We start from the raw sequence: 5274 nt of genomic DNA, 5'->3' as shown, positions 1-5274 counted from the left end.
GGGGATGGTCAATGCTAGGAGAATCCCTAAGAGGAGACATCCAGGGTGGGGAATTCTTGCTAAACTGTCCGAGTATAGTATGTGGGGCGCAATCCAAGGCGTCCCTTGAGGTAAGCTTAACTGTGCAGGAGCTCAGCATGAAGTAGTTGCTAGCGAAGAGACTACTCTAAGCAAGCAGGACCGAGGATAGGCATTATCATCTGGCCTTTCATTAATATAGTTAAGACTGCAGAGGAATTACGCCACACAAGAATATGCAGTTGCAAATCACACAGCACACTTTATTAATCACAAGGTACCTGGTGCCGTGGACTCAGACTTAACCGGGGCCCCGGGGAAGAGTGGCACCCTCTGCGGGCAGCGGCGGATCCATCTTTGGGTGGCTGGCTGTCTGGTTGGGTTGAGTCAGCGGGAGGAGGGCAACCGAAGTCTCACGATCAGAGGTCCGACCGTTCTTCTGCCTTCCGGTGTGGAGCCAGGCAGCGTGGAGTGTGGATCAGGAGGATGATCGATGTCTGAAGTCGGGGACCCATTTTTAAGCCTGTTCTGGCCCACGGCAGTCCAGGTGGCTATCAGTAACATATGTCATCACACAAGTGTTAATCAGGGTACAAGCTGGTTATCAGTAACATGTGTCATTCCTATGGGTGGAGTACAGGAGGAATTTGGGCTAAGTTTTATCTATGTCACACACCCACAGGGAGGTGGTTACCTAAGTGGTCAAGTCTGACCCTTAATATGTAACTCTAGAGTTCACCCTAAAATTACAAACTTATAAACTAGAAAATTATTACTATTACATAAACTTATAACAGGATTCTTGCTGAAGACAGACTGGGATGGTCAGAAATCAAGGACACACAGGTAAACAGATACTAAAGAAATTCAAGACATACCACCCAAAATATGCACTTTGGTATATATTGATTATTTTGAGCTGAAGGCACTTGCAAAACAGCAAATGCTAGGAGAGCCCTTCTCTGAACTTCACTGATTCACCTACAGACAGATCCTCCAAAAAGAATTTTGTTGTCCTACATCCCCTCCCTGGGAGTTCCACCCACTAGGAGAGGAGACTAGAAGTCACCACTTCATCCAGACAGTTTGTCCCAAACTTCCCATCTGTTCTAAGGCCCCGTCATCTTTTTAAAAAATATCCCTCACTCTCTCCTAAGAAGCCCATATCACCTATGCTTTGGGTGGATAAGCTCTTACTGCTTTTTTGGGGTCTTTTTCCTATGATGCCTCCATGCATATAATATTAAAAATGAATACATTTGTACAGTTGTAATACAAATAAAAAATATAATAAAAAATGAATACATTTGTATGCCTTTTCTCCTGATAATGTGACAGTATATATTTCATAGGCCTAGCAATGGAATCTAGGAAAGCAAGGGTGAGGAATTCTCTCCCAACTGACTCAACAGGATTTTGGCTACAGCTGGACTAGGCAGGTCAAGGTCAAGGCCCAAGGACAAGGCATAGTTGAAAAGAGGACTCAGAGCAGCCTGTCTACAGTTTGGTGTCAATATCTGTTTCTACCACTTCACGCTCTAGCAACTACTACTTATACCCACACACCTGAACTCACTCCATACTTCTGACCATGCAACTCTCTGTGCTTGAAATGCCTATCCATCTTTTGGTCTATAACCCACATTCAAGACATAAGTCAGCCCTAGCTGGTTTGGCTCAGTGGATAGAGCATCGGCCTGCAGACAGAAGGGTCCTGAGTTTGATTCCAGGCAAGGGCACATGCCCGGGTTGCAGACTCAATCCCCAGTGGAAGGCATGCAGGAGGCAGCCAATTGTTGATTCTCTGTCATCATTGATGTTTCTCTCTTTCTCTCCCTCTCTCTTCCTCTCTGAAGTCAATAAAAATATATTAAAAAAAAGAAAAAAGACATGTCAGCTTGGACAAATTCCTTGAAAAATACAATTAGCAAATATGACATAAGAACATCTAAACAGCCCCAAATCTATAAAGAAATTTAATTTAGAATCAAATTTCTTCCATTTATTAGAAAGGCCCAGGTCTAGAGGGCTTTATTGGTCAATTCAATAAAATATTTAAGGAAGGAACAATGTCAATAATACACAAGCGCTTTAAAAAAAAATAGAAGAGAAGGAAATACTTCACAACTTTTTTTTTTCAGGGCTATGGGACCGATACCAAAACTTGACTAAGAGATTGCAACAAAATAAAATTCTGTTTGCTAGTATTTTGCATTTCTCTGTTATTTTATTTTGAAAAAAAAAATTATTTTTCAGAAAAGTTGTAAAGAAATGGCTCAATGAACACACATATACCCATCACCCAGTTCTGTTAACCCTTTGTTGCATCTGCTTTATCTACACTAATAAAAGAGAAAAATGGTAATTGGTGTACGATGCTACCCTTTTCATTGGCTAATCAGGGCTATATGCAAATTAACTGCCAACTCAGATGGCAGTTAACTGCCACAAAGATGGCGGTTAATTTGCATATGTAGGCACAATGCAGGGAGGCGAAAGGGAAAGCAGGAAGAAGCCCCCTGCCACTGACAGTGATTAGAAACCCAGGCGGGAGCTAAGAGCTGGGGGGCAGCCATGATCGAAGAATCGGGCGCCTTTGCAGCCCTGGCCAGTGATAGCAGGAAGTAGGGGTGGAGCCAGCGATGGGAGCTGGGCACAGTCGAAGCTGGCAGTCCCGGGAGCTAGGGGTCCCTTGCCTGGGCCTAAAGCGGAGCCCACGATCACGGGACCGCTGCAGCTACGGGTCCCCGCTGCACTGGCCGGACACCTCGGCAGAGGAGTTAGGCCTGGGCAGGGGCAGAGCGGGAGATCGCAGGGAGCTGGGGGTCCCCTGCCCAGGCTTGACACCTCTGCCAGAGGCCTCAGGCCTGGGCAAGGGGCCGATCAGGAGATCGGAGGGTGATGGGGGTCGATGCCTCTGGCCGAGGCATCAGGCCTCGGCAAGGGTGGAGCCAGGGAAGGGGGGGCAGGGGGGGTCCCCTGCCCAGGCTTGACACCTCTGCCAGAGGCCTCAGGCCTGGGCAAGGGGCCGATCAGGAGATCGGAGGGTGATGGGGGTCGATGCCTCTGGCCGAGGCATCAGGCCTCGGCAAGGGTGGAGCCAGGGAAGGGGGGGCAGGGGGGGTCCCCTGCCCAGGCTTGACACCTCTGCCAGAGGCCTCAGGCCTGGGCAAGGGGACCATCATATCCCCCCAATCCCCGGCTTCGCCCCCCGCCCAGGCCTGATGCCTCGGGCCTAGGATTCAGGCCGGGGCAGGGGACCCCCCCTGCCCCCCCTTCACTGGCTCCGCCCTTGCCCAGGCCTGACGCCTCTGGGAGAGGCGTCAGGTCTGGGCACGGGGGCGAGCCTGCGCTTGGAGATTGGTGGGGGGCAACGCCTGAGGGCTCCCCGTATGTGACAGGGGGCAGACTGGGCTGAGGGACACTTCCCCCCCCTCCAGCCCCAGTGCACGAATTTCGTGCACCGGGCCCCTAGTGTCTCTATAAAATAGATGCTTCTGAGTCATTTGAAAGTTGTAGCCAGGAGAACTCTTGACTGAATAATTCAGCACACACGTCTCCGAATAATAAGGCACTCTCATCAACAGCCATCACAACACGAAAACACTTAATGATTCCACAATACTCTCTAGTCTAATGCATATTCTCACACAAAGTTCTCCAACTGCCCCCATGTCCTTCATAGCTTCTTTCCTTCAACCAGCTGCAGGATGATTTGCTGGTGGTCCCCTGTGGAGCGGTTCTCTAACTTTTCTGTTCTCCTTGATACTGACTTTTTAAAGAGTCCGGTGGAACTAGATTACCCAGATAATCTCTCAATCTGGATTTGTCTTATTTTCCCCGCGACTAAATTTATTTTAAACATTATTTTGGCTGATATACTTGGGTGATGTAAAAACCCACTTTTGACATTCAGTATGCTGCGTAAGGCTTCAGAGGGCAGCTGAGATACTTTTATTTTTCCGCTGTGAAAGCCATAACATTTATTGAAGAAAGAACGTATGTTTGTAAATCACAGAGCTGCCTGGGCTTACATTCCACTGTTCCTAATGCTGTTCCAACAGCTGAGATGCTTCTAGCAGGAACTGTAGTTGCCTCCTGGGGAGCGTGGCCCTTCCAACAAAGGGCTGCCTGAGCTCCTTGGCCTTGAGAGCGCTAAGGACCATTACCAGAGGCAACATTTAAACCGGGGTCGTCTCCAGACATTTTTGGTTGTGATACCGTTGGGGGGATGGGGTACTACTGGCATCTGAGTGGGAAGAGGCCAGCGATGCTGTCAAACATCCCCCCTGAAAAAGTATTATCTGACCCCGAAAGTCAAGTGTAGAGGTGGGAAAACCAAGGGAGCTACTGACTCCTTGGCACCATTCCTTCTTGTTCCTGAAAGGCTCCACGATTGTCTGGGCCATCAACACTAAACACAAACACACACACACACACACACACACACACACACGGAAGTAACCATCTCCGATACCCCCCGCTAAGCGGGAGATGCACTGTATGCGTTGGTATCTAAACTGGTCCCCTAGCCGGCCTGGGAGCTTCCTTCCTGCCCATGCGTCATCCGAGATGAGCGCTGTTCCAGCAGGCATGTGGCAGGAGCCATCTCATTGGGAAGAAAAGGTGCCGGTGAAACCCCAAGAGCACTGCTCACGAGCAAGTGAGCTGCAGGTGAGAGCACACAGAGTGCTTTCCAGTAACAAGTCCTGCCACTCAGCCCAGCACGCGAGGAGGCAGTTCCTCACGCTTGGCTGGCAGGCTGAGCCTTTGCACTCGAGGAACCGCGTCTGCCCACGGACTGGCTGGAGGACACCGGCTATAGTGTGTGTGTGTGTGTGGGGGGGGGGTCGTCAAGAGAGAGCTGAAGGGGGTGTGGGTGTGTGGAGGAAAACCAAGTTTGGACGAAGGGGAGAACACTGGCCAGGGTAGGATTCAAACCGGGAGCGAGCCTCCAGGTCCCGCACTCAACTCCCTAGGAGTCAGAACTGTCCCGCCCTCTCGCTCCTCCTCCTGCAAACACCTACCCTGACGCTCAAAGGGCGCCTGGGGCGAAATAAAGTCAAGCAAGTCCTCCCGTGGCCATGGCACGCGTGGCTCCAGGTCTCAGGGGAGACGGGCGTGTACCCCCGTTGCGGTGGCGGCCGGGCACGGGGGGAATGTCGGTCTTGCAGACGCCGCCCTTCACCCCTACTCTCCAGGTAGAGCAGGTGAGCGGACGGGCCCGGTCCGAGCAGCCGGGCGGCCGAGGGATCC

At 50.7% G+C, this 5274-nt stretch overlaps 1 long non-coding RNA gene across 1 annotated transcript; it reads right to left on the bottom strand.

Moving 5' to 3' along the window:
* Positions 1–210: 210 nt before the first annotated feature.
* Positions 211–5268, bottom strand: LOC107182466. Its single transcript, XR_001513182.1, has 2 exons — positions 5042–5268; positions 211–569 (listed from the first exon to the last, which is right to left on the bottom strand). It is a non-coding gene; the product is annotated as an uncharacterized LOC107182466 (long non-coding RNA).
* Between the last annotated feature and the right edge of the window lie 6 nt (positions 5269–5274).

The sequence above is a fragment of the Myotis davidii genome, unplaced genomic scaffold, assembly GCF_000327345.1.
Source record: "Myotis davidii unplaced genomic scaffold, ASM32734v1 scaffold750, whole genome shotgun sequence".
Classification (NCBI taxonomy): domain Eukaryota; kingdom Metazoa; phylum Chordata; class Mammalia; order Chiroptera; family Vespertilionidae; genus Myotis; species Myotis davidii.
This window is presented reverse-complemented; position numbering and strand designations above follow the sequence as displayed.